At 33.9% G+C, this 22040-nt stretch overlaps 1 protein-coding gene and 1 non-coding gene across 3 annotated transcripts in view; one reads left to right on the plus strand and one right to left on the minus strand.

Annotated features, from left to right (window-relative positions):
* Nucleotides 1-22040, minus strand: part of LOC125072348 — a 174832-nt gene that overhangs the window by 8487 nt on the left and 144305 nt on the right. The gene's annotated exons all lie outside the window — the stretch shown is intronic.
* Trnaw-cca lies at nucleotides 16606-16677 on the plus strand. The gene has a single exon. It is a non-coding gene; the product is annotated as a tRNA-Trp (tRNA).

The following is a 22040-nucleotide window of genomic DNA, read 5'->3' on the forward strand; positions in this document are numbered from 1 at the left end:
GTAACGTTATGTCGTAATTCCAAGGCTTGTTATTGGGACAGAGGGATTACAGGAATACCCCGTATATCGCTAGCTGATATTATATGTGTTTAATAACATGGATACGTTTTCCGTTCTTATTTCATTCACGTGACTTAGGGCCGGGTATTATACACGGTATGTCATTCAACGAAAAATTATATATGTACCTATAATATAAAAAGTAGGCTATACTTTTATTGAAGTAGGTTAAAAATTAAATTTACTAATATGTAAATGTGCTTCTCTTTTATAACTTTATCCGATACATGCAGGTTTTCTGACGATGATATTATACCATTGAACACGTATAAAAAATAAAATAGCATGAAGTCAGTGGGTTTGAACCAGCAATATTCGAGTTAAAATAATTATATAGATTTATCAGTAATACCTAAAACGAGCTATTTGGTGATGCGCATGCAAACTAAACTATGAAGACCCGTAGCTAAGGGGCTGGCCTCTAAAGTGATTATATTGTACATTACATTACTATGTGTAAATACGTGTTCAATTATTAAATAAAAATTATTTTGGTTGAACAAAAAAATTAATTAATTTATATTTTGAAACAATCATTAAGTGTAAAACAACATCTAACGTATATCTTAATAGAAAAACCAAATATTTTTTTTGTCCAACCGGAATTCGAACCATTCTGATGAAAGGCAACGTATACCAATGCAAAGTATATAATATTAAAATAGGTCGTGTTTTTTTATTACGTATGGCATTGTGACGAAACAATGTCACTATAACGAAAGCAATGTTCAATAAATAAAACGTATTCATTTACTGAAACAAATGTTTGATCACGTTCACGACGCGTATCTAAAGTAAATATATAATAATCTTGATACGAACCGAAGATCATTATGTATTGTAACTCTTAATGCTTTGTAATATGGTACAATTTAGCAAAATCGGTCATATATTAGTCACTCTGGTCAAATGCCTCCTTAAAGAGAACACTTGGACCATATTCCATCGTAGCGTTTCATTAGTGAATACCCATGTGTCAGTATAATTTCATCTAGCATGCAATTCGTCCCGATCTCTGCCTTTGTCGCATAAAAATTTCATTATATAATGGCAGCACAATAAAATAATCACACGACAATATATTTTGGTAGACACCGAAACGAGTATTCGACACAAAAAATAAATTTCCTTTGGTGAAAATAAAGTCTAATGAAAATATATTTGTCATTTAGATTAACGCCGATTTTTTTAATACGTGTCTTATCCATCCTAATATTATAAATGCGAAAGTAACTCTGTCTGGCTGTTGCTCTTACACGGCCAAATCATTGAACCGAATTAGATGAACATTGTTATGAAGCAAACTTGAATGCTATACAAGGACATAAGCTACTTTTCCATGCCTGACGACCCACACCTAAAACCCCAGAGAGGTCGCGGGCGATAACTAGCTATACATATATCGTGTGATTTCACTTTGTACGTCCGTACATCATTTTCATTTATATCGAAAATCGAGATATCTATTCTAACAATGCGACGCTTTCAATGAGGGCTCTGTAAAGGTTACGCTTTGATTGACCCCGCTCAGTTAAGGGTTACGTGATCGGTAGCTTTTTGAGGATAAGACGATATTTAAATTCTACTTTTATTTATTGACAAAAAAACAATAATTGTTCGGAAATGGAAAGCATATTAATATACATACTATATATGTTTACCATATTAGTATTTATTTCGATTAACTATATCTTTAGTCTAAATACAGTAAAAAAAAACAATTTTGTAAAATTGGTCTTAATATACTTAGTAGCAAACCAGATTGTTATTTTATTTTATCGTGCCTCGGGAGTTCGGCGCCTTGCTCAGGTCGTGATGGACCGTCCCATCGAAATGAGACCGAGACCATAGTAAGTGCAACTGTATTTATGCACAAATTTGATTCTGAGATTAGCCTTCGCACAAAATTCTGTCAGTACCATTCTAACTTATTATAAAAAATAGCCATGGATAAAATCGTTTAATTATGGGAGTAGGTAACTACTATATTTGTGATACAATATTCCAAATTAACTCTGCATTAGCAGCCCGTAAATGTCCCACTGCTGGGATAAAGGCCTCCTCTCCTTTGAGGAGAAGGTTTGGAGCATATTCCACCACGCTGCTCCAATGCGGGTTGGCGGAATACACATGTGGCAGAATTTCGTTGAAATTAGACACATGCAGGTTTTCTCACGATGTTTTCCTTCACCGCCGAGCACGAGATGTATTATAAACACAAATTAAGCACATGAAATTTCAGTGGTGCCTGCCTGGGTTTGAACCCGAAATCGTCGGTTAAGATGCACGCGTACTAACCACTGGGCCATCTCGACTCTATCTACTATCTAACTCTGATGAAAAGTTAATATTAAACGTTCAAATACAAGAAGTCTTTATATTTTGTTAATTTGTCGAGAAAGGGAAAATATTCCAGTACGTTATTAACTTTCATTGTTAAGACAAAGAGTCTGTAATAGGCTTGAGAGGCTAAATTATCGTGGTTAGTGGTGAGCTCTCGTCGTTGACATGGTTTAAGACTTAATAAATCAAGCTGAAACGCAGCGTATTTAACTTAAAATATTGCAAACGATGTATAAATAATTTGAGTTTATGTAACTACTACGCATGTGTGTGTGTCTATTGTAGGTGCATTATTAATATTTAGGAAACATTTTTTTTGTAATGTCTTAATAAAATAAGTATTAAACCAATATACAGACCACAGGTACTGCATCTTTTGGTATAATTATTTGCACGAAACGATGCAGTACGTTTCGGATAAGGTTTTAATATTTTATTATTATACAAATATCTGCGCTTCGCATTTTGAGACGCGTAAATTTAATATTCTCGTAATAAATATTATGATAAAACTACGGAATTAGTATTCAGTTCTTCACTAAGATAATTAAAGCTTTTTAGGTGTTTATCATCTGCCTAAATCATCAAGTCAAGTAAAATGATAAGTAGCCATCAGATGATCTACTCATCGGTGTGTTTTACTATTGTAAATTAAATCAAAACAAGTTCTTTACAGTCACAACTAATAAGATACAGCCAAGATATAAGCCGATTTAGATAAATCTTAATTTAGTTTAGTAACCAAATATTGTTTGACATAACATAACATAACATAAGCAGCCCGTAAATGTCCCACTGCTGGGATAAAGGCCTCCTCCCCCTTTGAGGAGAAGGTTTGGAGCATATTCCACCACGCTGCTCCAATGCGGGTTGGCGGAATACACAAGTGGCTGAATTTCGTTGAAATTAGACACATGCAGGTTTCCTCACGATGTTTTCCTTCACCGCCGAGCACGAGATGAATTATAAACACAAATTAAGCACTTGAAATTTCAGTGGTGCCTGCCTGGGTTTGAACCCGAAATCATCGGTTAAGATGCACGCGTTCTAACCACTGGGCCATCTCGGCTCTCACTTGTTTGACACTTCAAAATAAAGAATATAAAAAAATTTTTTTTTTTTTATTAGGCGTATCCATATATTTATTTACTTTTATATTTCCTCATCTCTAGTAAGTAAAATGATCCAATTCATGTTCGTGCGTTTCTTCCAATTATTATAGTTAGCGCCTTACTGTGCAATACGAATTGATTGAATCATGCTTTCAATTTGAACGGAATTGATTTAATTCCGTTCGTTTATTATACAACGAGCTTTTATCAACACGAATTCTGTGGCTTGTGAAATTATAAGGAAAATATGTAACCATGCTGAAATTATTTATTAAAGAGAAGCATTTCAGTGCTTCATTGTTTGAATATGTTAAGATTTTTTAGGAAGTATATTTGTGTGTGTTTACATGCTACACACGCTATATGTATGTGTTAATGTAGTGTAAACGTATTTATGTTCCTATTCTAATAATATCAATCAAGTTTTTATCATATGTTTTCAGAGAGCAGTTTTAATTTAAGTCGATATAATATACTCAAAGTGAAAGAAATTATAAAATATCAGGAGACCTATTCTATAAAAACAAACTCGAAACTCACCGCAGAACAAGATCACAAAGCGTTATACGACTTCAATATATTCATTATAACATATAAGATGTTGATATACGTCGTCAACCTAGCTCAATTGGGCGTTACGGATACGTACGTCGCGTGCAAACCTCACACCACTTTGCCTTCTAATTGCGGACAAGTCAGGTCCGTTCAAAACAACAACACTACCCGCATTGACTTTTAAGGCGACAGAGGGATCCATCGCAATTTGCACGTATAGTAAACGTAAAAATCGTTAAAAAAAAATTAAGCCGAAGTTTTCCTTCGCATTGCGATCTTTAATATTCCAAAGTAAATAAAAAGTCCGTTGATAGATTAGGAAAGAAGTTAGTAATAACAAATTCAGAAGGTACTTTACATATTTATTTCTATTTCTTTAAATTGTTTTTTTTTGTAGGTTAAGAGCAAATTACCATTTGTTTTTTTAGGTTCTTCCGGTAACGATTACCGAGAAAAAAGCAATCAATGTAAGTTTAAGATTCAGATAAGATTTAACTCGAATGAAGCCATTTCTGTATCCACGCTTCAAGACATACATTCAACGAAATAGCGTGTCACCGTAAGTTGGTTTTTAACATTTCACGAATGAGATAAGTGATTTCTGAAGACCTTTCAGATAACATATAACAAGATACTGGAGTCATAATATGAACTTTTATAGGTAACAACTTATACTTCAGAAATAATAATAAGTCTTTAATATTCAATAAATAAATTTGATATGCAGGTTGGATACATTGCATTCACTTTAAGAAACTAATTGCGGAACTAGTCTTCAAACCAATAGTACTACGTAGTATGAAATCGGAAATAAAATTATACTGGAACTATACACATAGCAGAAATAACATACTGAAGTGGACGTGACAATGTACTATTTACGTAACTCAAATGACCGTCGGCCGTTTGAGCTGATTAGCCTTTGAGTTGAGACCGTTGACCAACCGCTGCGGAATTGAAGAATATCCTGAACGCAGCAAATAGACGGGAACTTTGGATCAATTTTAAAGGAGACCCATCCCAAACAATGAACTGAGAATTGAGATCTAGATACAGCTGAAATAAATTTATTCAAAAACATAACTTTGATAGCAGGATAGTTACAAAGTAAATATCGTAACATCTTACTTATTATTAACTATAAATGTTGTTTCCGAACAAAGCTACATTAATGGCCTTTGTTGTTGTAATGTAAATTAAAATACCGCACGCAAGGTAAATGAAATATAATTAGAACTTATGTAACGTACTTGTTTGTAGGGAAATTTCTACATTTTTTTACATGTACAACATTATAAATATTATGATGAGTTTGTGGAAAAACTATAGTGGTGAGTTTTTTTCAAAGAGCTTTGTGAAACTCTTCTAGGTAGATACCAGTCACATTATATATTCTACCACCAAGTAGTAATACTTGATGTTATTGTGTTCCTGTTTGAAAGGCGAATGAGCCGGTGTAACTAAAGGCATAAGGGATCCTAACTAACATCTTAGTTCCTAAGGTGGCACATTTGTCTTTAAAACCACAGGCACCAATGTCTAAGGACGATGGTAACCACTTGTTATTAGTTGTGTATCATTTGCGACACCACCTTCTAAAAACCAACCATAAAAAAAAACTCTATAATTATCTGACTTGTCTTAAGTACTAGTCAAAATCTATCTAATTATATTTCGGTAACATTATAAGCTGAGAATGGCCCGGCTAGAACACGTCAACCATGTCGAATATCGCGGGTTAAAACCCGAATGGTCAATTTCAAAGATTAACCAAGTGTAAGCGAATATGTAAACAAGTGCACTACACTTCTGGAATCCCATGAACCGGAACTGCAATTCGTCGCATCCGGAATAAAAGGTGAAGAACCAATGGATTTACGTGCTTTTTGCAAATTTATTTCATCATCATCGTGATCAGCTTGTGTTATTCCACGGCTGGACGTAGGGTTCTACCAAGGCGCGCCAGTGAGCCCAATCTTCGGCCCTTCTCATCCATGTTCTACCGGCTACCTTCCGTATATCGTCGCTCCACCGTGCCGCAAGGCCTCCTACACTACGCTTGCCGATTCGCGGTCTCCACTCTAGAACCTTCTTGCCCCAACGGCTATCAGTTCTTCTACAGATGTGAACTGCCCACTGCCACTTCCGCTGGCTAATACTCTGAGCTATGTTGTAAATTTATTTAACACTTACTTATTTCCAGTTAAAAGTAGCTATGTGTTCCAATAAAAATTCATAATCAGATCCCAAGAGCAATACAATTATCACGAATACAGTACATTCCGCTTTCTTTGAAACTGTAACGCGTTAATTTACAAACACACATAGAATACGATATATTTGATAGAAGTTAGTCATATTGACGATACCATTTATCTCCCTAATGAGTTGCGGTAGATTGCGATAGGCGCGTGTATGTATGACGTATTTAAACACTTAGGCTTTTGTTTATTTATAATTTAAAACGAAACGATGGTAAACACGAACCCTTCCTTAGTTATAACCTTGCAAAATCTGGCAAACGTTGACTCGCCACTGTACTTAGATACATAATATATGTGATTAGATATACGTAAACGTACGTACTAACGTAAATCTTTACTTACATTATAATTTTAAAAATTCGAAAGCCACTCTGTTACGATTTAGATGAAATTTGGTATGGAAAATGGGGGTGTCGGATTGTGTGCTACAGATAAAGTTTTATAAATTTTGCACGTAAAGCCGAAGGTTCAGCTAGTAATTAATCATTTATTTAAACTTTGAGTTTGTTTGTATGTGTACAAACTCCGATGGTGATGTCACTCTAAAAATGTTTCCACAGGCAAAAAGATATTTTATTCTTAAGTGCAATAGGGTATAAATTATATCATATCATTTTCTTTATTAATAAATAGCACCCGTGTGAGGTCGGGACGGTTCGCTAGTGTATAGTGCAGTTAATGCGCAATGTACACACGAGACAGGCGGGGATACTTACCACTATAGCCGAGATGGCCTAGTGGTTAGAACGCGTGCATCTTAACCGATGATTGCGGATTCAAACTCAGGCAAGCACCATTGAATTTTCATTTGTGTTAATAATTCATCTCGTGCTCAGCGGTGAAGGAAAACATCGCAAGGAAACCTGCATGTGTCTAATTTTAAAGAAATTCTGCCACATGTGTATTCCACCTGTTAACTAGCAATGGAGCAGCGTGGTCGAATATGCCCCAAACCTTCTCCTCAAAGGGAGAGGAGGCTTTAGCCCAGCAGTTGGAAATTTACAGGCTGTTAATGTAATGTACACACGATGTTTGTTTTCTTTTAAACTGGTATAGTATAGGGAATCGAAAACTGTTGCAGATATAAGGTTTTAAGGTGACCACTAACGAGCCAACAGTCTAAAGAGCGTGGTCACGTTTGAAAATCGAAAACATCTGCTGTTTTCAAAACGGGCCGAGGTATTCTAAATGTACTGGAATCCTGCAGGTCATTTCATTTGTACGTATCGGAGTGGTATCTTTGATAGGCCGTCAATGTAAAACGTACACCACGTTCCTGGACACATACTAAGCTCACTTTGAATGTGAATATTCAAAGTTAGGTTCAAACTTACATTACTTACATTTAGTTATAATGGGTTGATGTAATCTTGCAAATAACAGACATAATTTTCTATCCTATCCTAGATATATGGCTATCCCTAAGAGATAGACATATACCATCCCAGACTTTTTTGAAGACCTTTTTAAGGTGTACATTATTTTGATCTATCTCGTAGGGTTCAGCCAGTGTTTGCAATGTAAGCTCAAAAAATGTGTTTATTTACGACATCACTTCAGAAACCTCTAAAATTATCAGTGTTTCTCTACTATATTGTGCATGTATTATACATATAAATCTTCCTCTTGAATCAATCTATTTATTAAAAAAAACGCATCAAAATCCGTTTCGTAATTTTAAAGATCTAACCATACATAGGGATAGACAGCGGTAAGCGACTTCGTTTAATACTATGTAATGATACTCGATGACCATCCTCTTAGAAGCGATTGATGCCGCGGCCGACGACTAGTTGTACATACATACGTATATATGAAGTTTTTGTGTTGGTTTAGGACGATAAATAATATTATTTACCATCCTATAATAACACGTATTTTGTGAATTAAATACACCCCAATTTTAATACCGAAAGTGAAACTTTTGTTATCTAAAAAGATACACCTAATCTGTGCTTTATAAATAAATATACTGTAACATGTCTTTACGGGAGCGGTGTGCGAGTGCCCGCGGGTTGATTACATCAACCGTAGGTACATACGTCCTTTATTTAATTCCGTCTCATTGTCGTATTAATTTGAATAATCGCAATATTGTTGGTAACGCTTTCTGGGTTAATAATGAATTTAGTGAGTTAATGTGTGGTATAATTTGCAACGGGATCACATACGATGTTCAAAATTGTAGTATTAATAATTTAAATTATATATTTGTATAAGGGTAAAAAAAAAACTAAAGAATTTAACTTCATTTCGTGGTAGAACTTTGTGCAGGCCCATCTGTCACATATTTAATAATAATAATAATAAATAAAGTAAATATTGGACAACATCACATACATTACTCTGATCCCAATGTAACTAACTTGTGTTATAACCACTAAAGCACTTGTGTTTTGGAAAATTAGAAGTAACGACGGTACCACAAACGCTACATCTCTTGTCATTTCTACATCGACTCGGCCGGGTATCGAACCCGGGAACCTTGGAGTAGCGTACCCATGAAATTGTACACTCTACTCGATCACGGAGGTCGTCAAATTATTTAAAAACCTCATAGCAATATTTAGTATTGTTATGTCCAGGTTTGAGTGAGTGAGTCGGTGCAATTGAAGCCACGAGGGACATAAGATCGTAGTTTCGTTAAGGCGGTTGGCGTATTGGCGATGTGAGGATTTGTAAATATTTCTAACAGCGTCTACGGGCTGAGACGATCATCATGAGGCGCAAGGGTTTTTTTATCTATTTAAAAACAAAAAACTTTTTAAATTCTGAATATTGACTTATATACAAAGATAGTAAACGCAGTTTGTGAAAGGATCGCCTCAAGGCAGATTCATTTAAAAAGACAATTTGTGAGCAATCTCGGTGTATCTTTGCGTACTGAAATCAAAATAAGAGTAATGCTTCTTATTTCTGTGGGAATACGTTTTGACATTAACTTTGCCAGTGTAATATTATGTTTATTGTAAGTCTGTATCGTAGTTCCAACGGATTGTAAAGCCGTTAAAATTTCTTACAGCACCAAAATCAAAATATACTTTATTCAAGTAGGAATTACAAGCACTTTTAAATCGTCATTTAACAAACTATTTAAAGTAAAGCTACCATCGGTTCGAAATGTAGATTCTACCGAGAAGAACCGGCAAGAAACTCAGCAGTTACTCTTTTAACATCTAAAAATACAGTCATGTTAGTTAAAACCACCGACCGAAGACATTCTACGGGCGTTGGTGACTTAACATCAGGGATCCCATTCGCCCATATGCCTAAAATAATAATAATAGATATATAATAAGAGCGGAAAGGCTTAACTTTAAAATTAATATGTTTTGCTGATGGACGTGGGTTGGTTCCTAAATGGTAGGAAGCAATAGAGTTTACTAAAAATACAATTTAATAGACACAATACGTCCTATATTTATAAACGTTGATGTTGTTTTATACCTTTTATACTATATATTAGTAGAGCTGCTGTAAAAACAAACTGTGAAACTTTTAGCAAACACGATCATGTATATATATATATATATATATACGCGTACTTATAATTATATTATTTAAAGAACATCGCGTATCATCGTAAAACGGTTTCCAACGCTTCAGTTCCAAAGCGGCTGATACGCAAATTTGACCTTTATGCGAATTTCAGCTATAATAGACGGAAAAATTGTGCAAAAAACCACGCTTTTCCGTAACATTAATAAAGAAAACAAAAGTCAAGTCGATTTTAGGAAACCGGGACAGTACAATGTTCTTTTATCCCGTCTGTGGCACGATGTTTATTTTATTTCGTTTTCAAAATTCAGTTAAACTCAAAACTTTGTATAAATAATGAAAAGCCGGCGAAATCAACCATGATTAGCGTATTTTGTAAAGTTTTACTATGGTAAATGGTATGAATCCTGTAGTTCTATATATATTTGACATAGATAGGGTTCACTAACACACGTCAATAAATCAAGAAAATTAATTAATATAAATCAAAGAATCGCTTCAATCATCGTCATCATCGTACAGATTATTTTACTGATATTACAGGAATATAAAATGGCAATTAAAATTTCACGAAATTTTGTTTTAAAAGGAGCCAGCTGGTCCTGTAACCTCTTAAAAGTTTTTAGTCTAATTGGTAAGCGGACGGAAAAATCGGTCACCTGATGGTAAGTGGTAAACACTGTCGCTGTAAGAAATATGAAACATTACTCATAACACTAATGCGTGTGAACTTAGTGTTATGTCCCTTGCGCCTGTAGTTACACTGGCTCACTCACCCATACTAAGTATTGCTGTTTGACGATAGAATATAACATGAGTGGGTGGTACCCACAAGTAAGCAGCATCAATAAACATTTAATAAAGATATTCTTGCGTTGGTTTTACTCAGGCCAGTGGTCGTGTTTTAAGAATTAAGAAGGAAATATATGAAATTAAATTCCAAGTGTTATCAGGAACATATAGACGATATAAATAAATAACTTCAACAATAATTTAAACAATTATTTCACAAAAGATTGATTCTTTCATTAATTGCTTGATTAAACAGAAAAAAATGCGAATCCAGAGATCTTTGCCTTCAATTAAAATATTTCCATTCCATCGCTGATTCGAAGCGATATATCGAAATATTCGAATTAATAATAAATGAATTTATTTCAATCCAATTACGACGTGACGATAGATTACTGTGCGTCGTCGGAGTGCGCTGTGACCCGAATCTTGATGTAATAAATATATATTCGACTGGAATTGCATTTATTTTTTTGTTGATTTTTTAAAATTCTTTTACAGAAAGTTTGAACAGCTTCAATTATTTACCCTAAGTGTCAAACGCTAGGTGAATGACCGGTCACAGTTACTATATATATTATTATTTAAAAGTGCAGATTTGTTACTTTAATTCTTGAAGTTTTATTTTATTATGGCTCGCTAAACCGCCCGCTAAGTGTCGAGCCGATCGAAATAGAAAACTTCACATCTTAGCTTATTTCATTTCAAAATTGTGAACGTTTAAATTTGTATGTAGTGGTAAAAGAAAAAATACATAGAAATACATCTGAGCAGCATGTATTGAACACAAACCACCTACATGAACATACAGTGGTACTTGCACGGCTTAAAACTGGCAATCTTCAGTTAAGAGTCGTATGTACGACTGGGCTGTTTCGGTTCCATAAACTAAAATTATATTGATTTTTTAAAAGATCAATGAACTTAGCTCACAATGTCTTTTATATTTAAGGGACCATTAACCGGGTCGATTCTCGACTATTCTTCTACTTGTAATGAAAAATAATAACAAATACGTCAAATCGTTTCCAAACCATATCGACACCATGATCAATCACGTTAAATCGGTTCATTAGCAACGTTCAAAAAGGTTTAACACGGCTTTGATAAAAACGGCGTCATCATTTTTAGGGTACCGTGTGAAAATTCAAAATCAAAATATACGTCAATCAAGTACGCTTTTAAAAGCATTAGTGAATAAAGATTAATTAAATAATTCTTAAATTAAAACGACTCAGTAAACTTTCTTCGGTCTGACCTGAGGTTTGAATCCAAAACCTTGGGTTTTGTGGCAATATATCAATCCACTAGACAAACGAAGCAGTCATCAAGAGGTTAGATAAGTGAATACCGTTTATAATATTTAGGCTGTTTACACTTTCGCTAAAATTTAATTTATAAACTAACTTACATTTATCCTGTGACATACATACATAGAAGATCACATACACTCATTAGAATACTGAACACACATACATACATCACTTCATAGAGACACTAAAGCAATGGAGTAAACACAAATGTGTAATCCTATGCATGAATGCACAAATAGCACATTACGAGCAATTTATGCTTACAACACACGTATGTTGTATTTTGAACTTTACGCCGATAATAATAAGGATGTACTTGTTGTATTGTATACCATTATTTATGATTAGACCAATCACATGGATAATACTTTTGGTAATTATAATATATTTTGACGGTTTTGTAATGACACAATTACATTCAAAAATCAAAATATGCTATATTCTGGTAGGTCCTCCCCCCCCTTTCTCCTTCGAGTAGGTCGTCATTGGCGAATATTCGGCACTACTAACTTTTCCTACAATTAATAAATATCTGGTTATTTTAACGAATCAATTTTTTAAATCAATGATAAATTCGATATAAATAAATTAAAGTGCACTCAGTCGCATAACGTAGACATATATACAAGAACAATGAATTAAACTAACTTTAAATTTATCATAAACTAGCCGAACCTGCTACTTCGGCCGTGCGAAATTTATAAAACTTGCCTCACACACAAATTGTCATCCCCCATTGTACGCCCTAAATGGGCCTATGTCCTATACCTTGGGACTCAAATTATTAAAACCAAATTTAAATCGGTTCAGCTGTTCAAGTGTGAAGAGATAACAGAGTTACTTTCGCATTTATAATAATAGCATAGATTAATGCATTATAAAAGGTTCAAGGACCAGTTTGATGCAGGTTAGAAAACGGAATGCTATATCGAATACAAAAATCCGAAATCGCGAGATATAACCCTAAACATAAACGTAAAATTTCACAGCGTTCTTATACATACGAATGGCGCTATCGAAATCTTCTGTGACGTAGCGCAGACTTACGACATCTTGTTTCAAATTGGTTTAAAATTTAAATTTATTAAACAATTTTATGCAACGGTTATTCGGTAAATCACTCGAAAATAATTATAAATATTCATTCTTTTTAATCAAATAAAATTTTAAATAAAGAACGCGCGAGCGAGGGCGTTCTATCGCCCGATTTTAGGTCCACTTAAATATTTAACAGGGAAACTAAAGTATAAACTAAATTTATTGAAAACGTAACAAATTCCACCACAAACACTAGTGATTTGTTTAAGAAGTAAAGAAACACGTGAATTCGTTCGTTCGTCATTATATTTATTTGGCACAGCAATTATATCGTTTTAAAAATCATATTCTAGAATTTAACACTTGCTTTAAAATCAGTATATAGTAGTAGGAAGAAATATTGGAGATTCTCCACGAATTCAGCTCAGTCTTATATACGAATAGAGTAAGCCGATTTTTGTCCCAGTGATTATGGGACGACAGCTGCACATAAAAACCTATTATGGTCTCGGTTTGAAGAGCTCCAGCCGTAGATGTGCAGAGAAATAAAGACGAATCTTGATTGTAATTAAATAAATTGTTTTATAAATATAATTTTAGATAGCGGAAAAAGTTACTGGCCATGTAGAGAGCGGCGCTATGCGCGATAGGCGCTGTGGCTGTATTAAAAAAAATACAAATTTCGAACAGACGTCGTCAGTTTGCAATGAAATTAAATCAAAACAAAACCTGTCATGGACCTGTAATAAACGCGACGTTCGCGTGCGACCCACTAATTTGTTTAATATGTTTAAGTGTATGAAGTGACTAGCCAAAACATCGTCCTCCTGCCCTTATCCCAATTTTACAATACACAATCCATCCATCGTTTCTTTGGTTGTCCCCTTGCTCTATGTCCATTAAGTGACAATAGGACATTTACTCGTAGTTACTTCTTATTTTTTAAATATTTTTAAATTAGTAATAGACAGATCTGTCTTAAGACAAATACGTCTAAAGTCGAAGCTCAGAGAATATTGTGATGCGGAAATTTCTAGGCAAACGTATCAAAGGAAAGGTTGGAAAATTTCATCAGCCCGATATCATTTGACTGCGAGATGCGTTCGTGTTTTGATTTCATTTGTAATAAATATCATTTAGACTATTACGCGAATGATTTGTGTAATGTAAGTTTGATAGTCATTTTATATTGAAATATATTTATTAAGTATGTATTTATATATATCGGTTTTATAAAAATAAAATGATATATGAGAAAGAAAATCACGTGGTTGATTTATCTGGTAATATTAAAAGTCTAGGAAATTGCACATCTGACATTACCATTTTAAGAAATGCTAACAATTCCTCACATGATCGATCGGCAATAAGTTCCTTGTGCCTAATACTTACGTCAAGCAATACATATTGCTGGTCCTGTAATTGATGAGCACCTACCGATATTGAACTAAATACTCTACTAGCAAACGTGTTCATGCTAAACTAATATAACATAAAATTAACACGTTCAAATTTCATACGCAAAAATTCGGGACTGGATATCGAACCACGTATTCGTATCGTCACCACGCCTTGGTCCCATGGTACTAATGTCTCCACACCAAACACGTAAATATAAAGCCGTTAAAACTTCTATTTCGGTAATAAATTTCCATTACTTTTCGCCAAATAACAATGATTAAATATTTTACGTGAATAATACCTAACTCGTGTACGCTTCGCATAATCCTTTTAGATTTCATTTAACATGATTGAACTAAATTTAAATCGACCACTGCCACCGGTTCGGAATGTAGATTCGGTTCAGAATATTGAGAATAACCGGTAAGAAACTTAGGACTGTTTTCCGATAATAAGTTACATAGATTATTAAATATAATAATTGAATTGTTAGAGTTGTTTAATAATCAATCGTCAAATGCAACCAAAAAAATTGGAAAATAGTTTGACAAGCAGATGGAAAAAGGTACTGCACTAAAAAAGCGACTATTTCAGTACTCACGTATTCATTTATAAATTACACGTAGGTATTATAAACCAAAAATCAATAACATAACGAAATATCTTAAAATATACTTTAATACTTACCCGTTGATTTTTTCATCCAATTAGGCAAAGATCTGAATCCAATTAACTATTGTTTATGAACGAAATTTCAAAACAAATCAATCGTCTAAACAATTAACGAATTGAACAAATATATCATAAATATTTAACGGTTGGTCTGTTTCATGTTTAATCAAACAAAATACCTAACAAATAAACTAAATTCGATTGTGGTTTGAAATCATAAGTATTAATTAAAAACTAAAAGTATAAACATAATAACACTGTTATTGTTACAACACGGTTTGCAGAAAAATACAGCGTGACCTAAAGGAGTTACGAGAGTATAAATCAAAATTGAAAACAGCTAGTGTTCGAATCATGACCGCGTGGAATGGTGGCGAGAACGCTAGCAGTATTTCCCTGTTGAATCGCAGTATCGATTCATTGTACGACGAATGAGTTCGGGCAATAAGACAGGGTGATAATTCTTTTAGAAATATAATCAACTGTCATGTGAATAAAGTTATATTTGCCATTTTGGTTTTATTTTGCACTGCATACAATCGACGTTGTGAATGCTTCTTCTGGTTTGTTTCACTGACACCTATCTCATAACTGCCCCGTTTGTCATTTGCTAGATATAAGGACGCAGAGGGCTCAAACCCAGATCGGGTCGATAGAAAGTTATCGCGTTTTTCTGTCGAAAAATTCTCACTAACAGTTCGGAACCTGGAAGTTGGAAAGTACGCCAAGCAAAGGTCTTGCGCCTGAACTTTTTCGTCGTGTCGAATCTGCTTTTCCATCCATCATGGGAGTGTAGGGAATTAATAGTGTGTGTTTGCACACACGTTTGTGAATTATAATACAGCCGTTATTGGTCCCGACAACATCATCATCATCATTATACTTTATTCAAGTAGGCTTTTACAAGCACTTTTGAATCGTCATTTAACTAACTATATAAAGTGTTCGGACCATCGGTTCGGAATGCAGATTCTACCGAGAAGAACAGGCAAGAAACTCAGTAGTTACTCTTTTTCAACATTTAAAAATACAAAGTCATGTTAGTTAAATACAATTATATATGTATGTTATGTCTCCTGCCTGGAAGTCAACAAGCATTAACTCTTTTATCATCTATATAATCGTGTATCAAATAATATGCCTTCTTTACATATGTACTTTTTACAAATGACTAAATTTTATTATAGAAACAGATACCCTGAAGAAGGATTTATTGACTTTGCGGAATCGACGACATCTTTGGGGTATTAAAAATCCTTAATGTCATAGGAGTTGAACTCATGAGCTTATAGATGTTCACGGGTTGATACTTGGTCCTATTTTAGTAAATCGATATCACTTACGAGATTAAGTCCTACCTAATCTCGTTATCACAGTCAGACTGACTTTTAGACCTGATGATTTATAGCAGATTAGTTGAACTAATCTGTCCAAACTCTATTTTTTCATATCATGACTTTATTTCTACATTAAAATTTCTAAATGAAACTCTCTTCCCGTTATAAAGATGATAATAAGAATTGAAACAGGATTGCAAAATTCGCTCTATATCTTATCGACTCCGTGGCGCAACGGTAGCGCGTCTGACTCCAGATCAGAAGGTTGCGTGTTCAAATCACGTCGGGGTCAAAGACCATATATTTTTTTGAATCTTCATTTCATTATAATTTACAAATATATACATTTATACAAAAAAAAAAGTATATTGAAGTTTTAAAACTGTCTTTACTAGCTGAATCTAGTATTACTTTTCGCACAGAAAAAAAAAGAGATCCTGAACCGTTTGGTCTTTGCCCATGTAAAATTCAAAAATCAAAAAAATTGCGAACATCAAGAATTAAATAGATGGTTCTCTTTATTACGTCTAGCAAAAGTGGCGTGATTTATAAGAAATCAAATGAAATTGAAGGTATTCAAGGGTATCCAATTAATCTTGGTAATGGCTTAATAATTAATTTACGCTTGACTATACACTAATAACCATTGATCCTTAGCTTAACCGTATAATATATTTATTTGGATTGGAATGGTATACATTTGGCAATTAATTAATTTGAAACATGTTTTCTTTTAATTATTTAAAATGGTTAGGCAGGCTGAAAAATGGCCTGATGGTGAGCGATCATAGCTCATGTATATATATAACTGTACCAAATATTAACAACCTTTAAATAGTCGCATGTACCATAATTGCAAACTAACATTTTATGCCATTATTGCTTCACTCACTCCTTCACTTTTCAAATTGGTGGTACCTTCCCAGTCCGGCTTGCACAAAGCACTACCATGAATCTTTTACATACAACTCATATTAATATACAAGATTTTGACGATAAAGGCATTAATCTTTCGTTGATTTACAATTAATATTTAATCTTATATGGAGTAGAGATGGTTCAGTCGTTAGGACGCGTGCATCTTAACAGATGATTGCGGGCACAACCCCCAAATTACAAAATCACTCTAAACACCTCCAAATTTTCATGTGCATAATTTGTCTTTGTAATTTATCTCGAGCTCGTCTCTAATTTCAATATTTTCTCATCAAAAGGGGGACAAAACCTTAAGCCCAACAGTGGGAAACTAATAGGATACAACTTTCTAATCTTGGAAGATGACGATTTAAGTAAAATCCTATTTAAATGAAGTAAAAAAAGTTTTCATTTGGATGATAGAGATTCTTTCAAATCAGAAGCGATTGTGAATTCAAAACCATAAATTGCATAGCTTTGGGTAAAGTTGAATGATGAATCATTTTATGCCTGATTACGCCAAAATTGCCAAGTCTCGGGACGATCAGATCGATACTTATTATCATATTATAACTTTGTTCGTGGAACGTGGTAAAATTATTTGTGTAAGAAATAATAATCATTCCTTACAACACCAATGCGCCACCAATATTATACCTTGTTCTTTTACACTGGGTCAACACACTTCAAAGATAGAAAATGTGATGACTAGGTGGTACGTAGTTAGACATGTTCGCACGATGACCTTACAAAAAATAGAGTTATTTAATATAGCAAAAATATACGCGTTTGTAGTCCGTTCCAAAAGTATTGTTTAAAATATAACAACATTTTACTTACCGGACATTAAAACCTTCCTATACAACACGCCAACAATACAATTTACGATACAAAAGAATCATTCATCAGCGCTTTAAGCTGCGGTAACACAAGTCGAAACTTTGCAAAATAAAATTGATTAAAAAATACTCCGAGAACAAATTTGAAAAATAAGTAATCAGTAAGTAATCAGTTAGAAATAAATTTATTTTAGAAATAGTCTGATTATTTTTTATAAGCAGCTGTCGGGATAGATCGGTGTTGTCAGTATGCTAACCCTTAAAACTCATATTATTTTGAGAAATTAGGCATAATAGTGTTATACCATATACGTTACTGTTCGAAGACCACGTTCGTGAAAAGCAATTTATTTGTAATTACAAAATAAATTATATAAAATTCAGACACAGTGTAGCATTTCAAAACACTGGATGTATTATAATATTTTAAAACATTCTGTTTTATGGTTTTAGTAATCCACTTGTTTATTAGGTTCACAAATTTACAGCGTTCTTTGCGAGTTTTTCGGTCTCCTAGAAATGAAAAGTTAATTAGAATACCCGGTATACAGAGACTCGGTGTGATATTTTCGTATTTTTGTTGAAAATAATGCAAGACATTATGACGTCACGGGAACAGTGTTCACAAATTGCAATTTACACGTATGCTCCGTAATTATATTTTACTATAATGCTCATGTAAGATGATAAAACACAGGCGATGTATTCATTAAATATACTCTTCACATATTCGTGTAATACATAACATCACATCACGTGCATTCGTCGTTATTATTTTTGTGGTTTGGCAACTATCAAATATATATTGAAAAGTTAGTTTTCATTTAGTATTCACTTGTTTTCACCCGTGTGTAAGGGGGAAGTTATAGCTGGCAGGACTTCATGCAAGCCCACCAGGTTAGGTACCACCCACTATTCAAATATTCTACCACCAACTACTCAGTTTTGTTGTGTTCTAGTTTAAAGGGTGTGTGAGCCAGGCAAGCACAAAGGGCATAAAATAAGATGTTACCAAAGTTGGTGGCGTATTGGCGATATAAAAAATGTTTAATATGTTTAATATGGCGGTGCAAACTTACCATTTTTGAGCCCTTTTGTTTGTCCGACAATCTATATAATAAAAAATACCTTCCTCCCTTTCTTACCACCCACGAAAAGTCATTTGAGCCTATAATTACACCTCACTTACACCTAAAATCGGAATGCAACAATGTTAAGAAAACTGTTTAGTCGTTTCCCATTTCTGATCGGCATTTTAAATATTAGACAATTTTTTTTTCAAATACTGATACTAAAATATTATCTACTACCTTAATCTTTGTTATTCGGCGTGTCTGGCCGTATCTTAACAAATTTGAGGACTAAATACATCGGATACGAACCCATTGTCTCTAAACAACCGTGGCACGACCTCTAAAGGCTTTTGAGGTCTTTATGGCGAGAAATATCACCATTTCCGATAGCAGAGACGATTTCCGATTTTTATATCGTATTCGTGCTTCAGAGTTAACGGCCGGGGGGAAGACAATGGTTCCGTTAAGAATCTTGATTGACTTTAAATGATATTTTTTTATAAAATATTTTTTGTTAAGCTCAATATTCATATGATCAACCGTGATATTTTGCCTGCGAATTATTAATCAGTGGTAAAAACACTGAAAATATATTCGTAAAACTCGTTAACAATATGTGCAATAAACGAAAAAGTTAATAGGGAAGGTAGAAATGCGACTAATGAAAAAAAATTTTTGTAATCCAATCAAATCAACTACAGACGAAATTTAAAAAAAATATATTTTGACAAATAAAATAAAAAATATTGGAAGTTAAAAAATACATCTAAATTATTTGCTATAAGTAATTCAATTAACAAATATCCTACTTAATTTGACTATCGAGACATCAAGTGATCATTATTAGACTGGTTCTTGGACACACAAATATGACTTGAGTTTTCCATTTTTTAGTCGAATGTAGGTCTTATAAACAATGAAAAACGATAATGTAATGTACCTAATACTTAAAAAGAATATTTAAATCAAGAAGGATATTGCCTAATTATTTTTTTTGGAATTAATTAATGTCTATAATATCACATAAGAATTGTTATATAACAGTCGTCGCTAATGACCTTAGATGTTTTAAAAGTAACCTAAAATAAATAAATAAAAAAATGTTCTTATACTTAAACTACAAGACACTAATTGGGTCCTGCAATAACAATCTTTGTTCGCTGTCCATAGACATTGGTACTGTACGAAATATTATTCAGACCTTATATTACTTATGCGCCACCAATCTTGGGAACTAAGATAGGTATTATGTTGTGCTCGTAGTTACACTAGTTCACACACCCCTCGACACAACAATACTAAACATTTCTGTTTAGAGGAAAAATAACTGGTGATTGTGTGGCTCAGCCGAGTGAGCCGAGATGGCCCATTGGTTAGAACGCGTGCATCTGAACCGATGATTTCGGGTTCAAATCCAGGCAGGCACCACTGAATTTTCATGTGCTTAATTTGTGTTTATAATTCATCTCGTGCTCGGCGGTGAAGGAAAACATCGTGAGGAAACCTGCATGTGTCTAATTTCAACGAGATTCTGCCACATGTGTATTCCGTCAACCCGCATTGGAGCAGCGTGGTGGAATATGCTCTAAACATTCTCCTCAAAGGGAGAAGAGGCCTTTAGCCCAGCAGTGGGAAAATTTACAGGCTGCTAATGCTAATGTGTGGCTCAGATCGGCTTGCACAACAAAGTCCTACGAAAAGTAACTTAAATATTATTATAATTGTCCAAAACAAGTCGCGTAATTCGAAGTCACTGCTTACAAGAATCAAAAAGTGCTTGAACTAAATATAAAAAAGAACAATATAAAGGACAAACGTGTACACAAAGTCAGTTGCGATCTTCATTGTAACACTTTAATATTTCTGTAGGACAGCCATCCGACACGACCGATAGATATTTCAAACAACACGTGATTTACGAGAAACAAACATTTTTGACTTTCAAACTCCGTCTTGCTACTAAATTTGACAGATATACCCAATGTAATCAAATTTTCAAAGAAATATAAGGAGGTACTCTCTATGCTATTAAATAGCTGGTAAAAGTAGGAGACCAACTTACGCGAACAATATCGGAGATGGCTTGCATAAAGTAATCGTTTCCAATACATATATTAAAACTTATAGCGAGTCTGTCTTTCAAGTTAAGTGAAGCAAAAACACCTAATAACGGATATTGGAGAAGTGATGATTACCCAATAAAGAAGATATCGGGTAAAAAATAGGCCATTTCTAGTTAGTACCCTTCACGGTACCTCGAGGTTCCAGAATTTTAGCGCATTGAGTGTAAAACATTTTTATTATAACTAATAGGAAGGCTACCGAGGAGATTGGTAACTTGATGGACCATATATATTAACCATGTAAGCAATATAAACTATTCCTCGCAAGCTTGGAAACCAAGATGTTATGTCCCTTATGTCTGTAGTTGCACTGGTACACTCAATAAGGTATTTGAAATGTGAGATATATTGATCAATTTTCACAGCCTCAATTCTCCACAGTAACCTATTGAAGGTCAAGACGCTGTATTGAATTCCGTGTCTGAAATATACCAAACAGCATAATAAATAATTATTGGCTTCGAACCTAGATAGATTTGCACGAAATCCTACCACCTTACTACAGACCCACTAATATATAATTATAAAACAAGAATCACAAGTATGTATATATTGCAATTATATCAGAGGTATATTAAAAATTGGATATTAGAAAAAAGCAATGGATCGCCTTCGTTATTTTTTAATTAACTTAACTTTAAGTCTTGGAGAATTTTATAAACATCGACTTACGACTTACAGGATATATTTAGTTAGTAGGTAATT

This window comes from Vanessa atalanta, chromosome 21, assembly GCF_905147765.1.
Source record: "Vanessa atalanta chromosome 21, ilVanAtal1.2, whole genome shotgun sequence".
NCBI classification, from domain to species: domain Eukaryota; kingdom Metazoa; phylum Arthropoda; class Insecta; order Lepidoptera; family Nymphalidae; genus Vanessa; species Vanessa atalanta.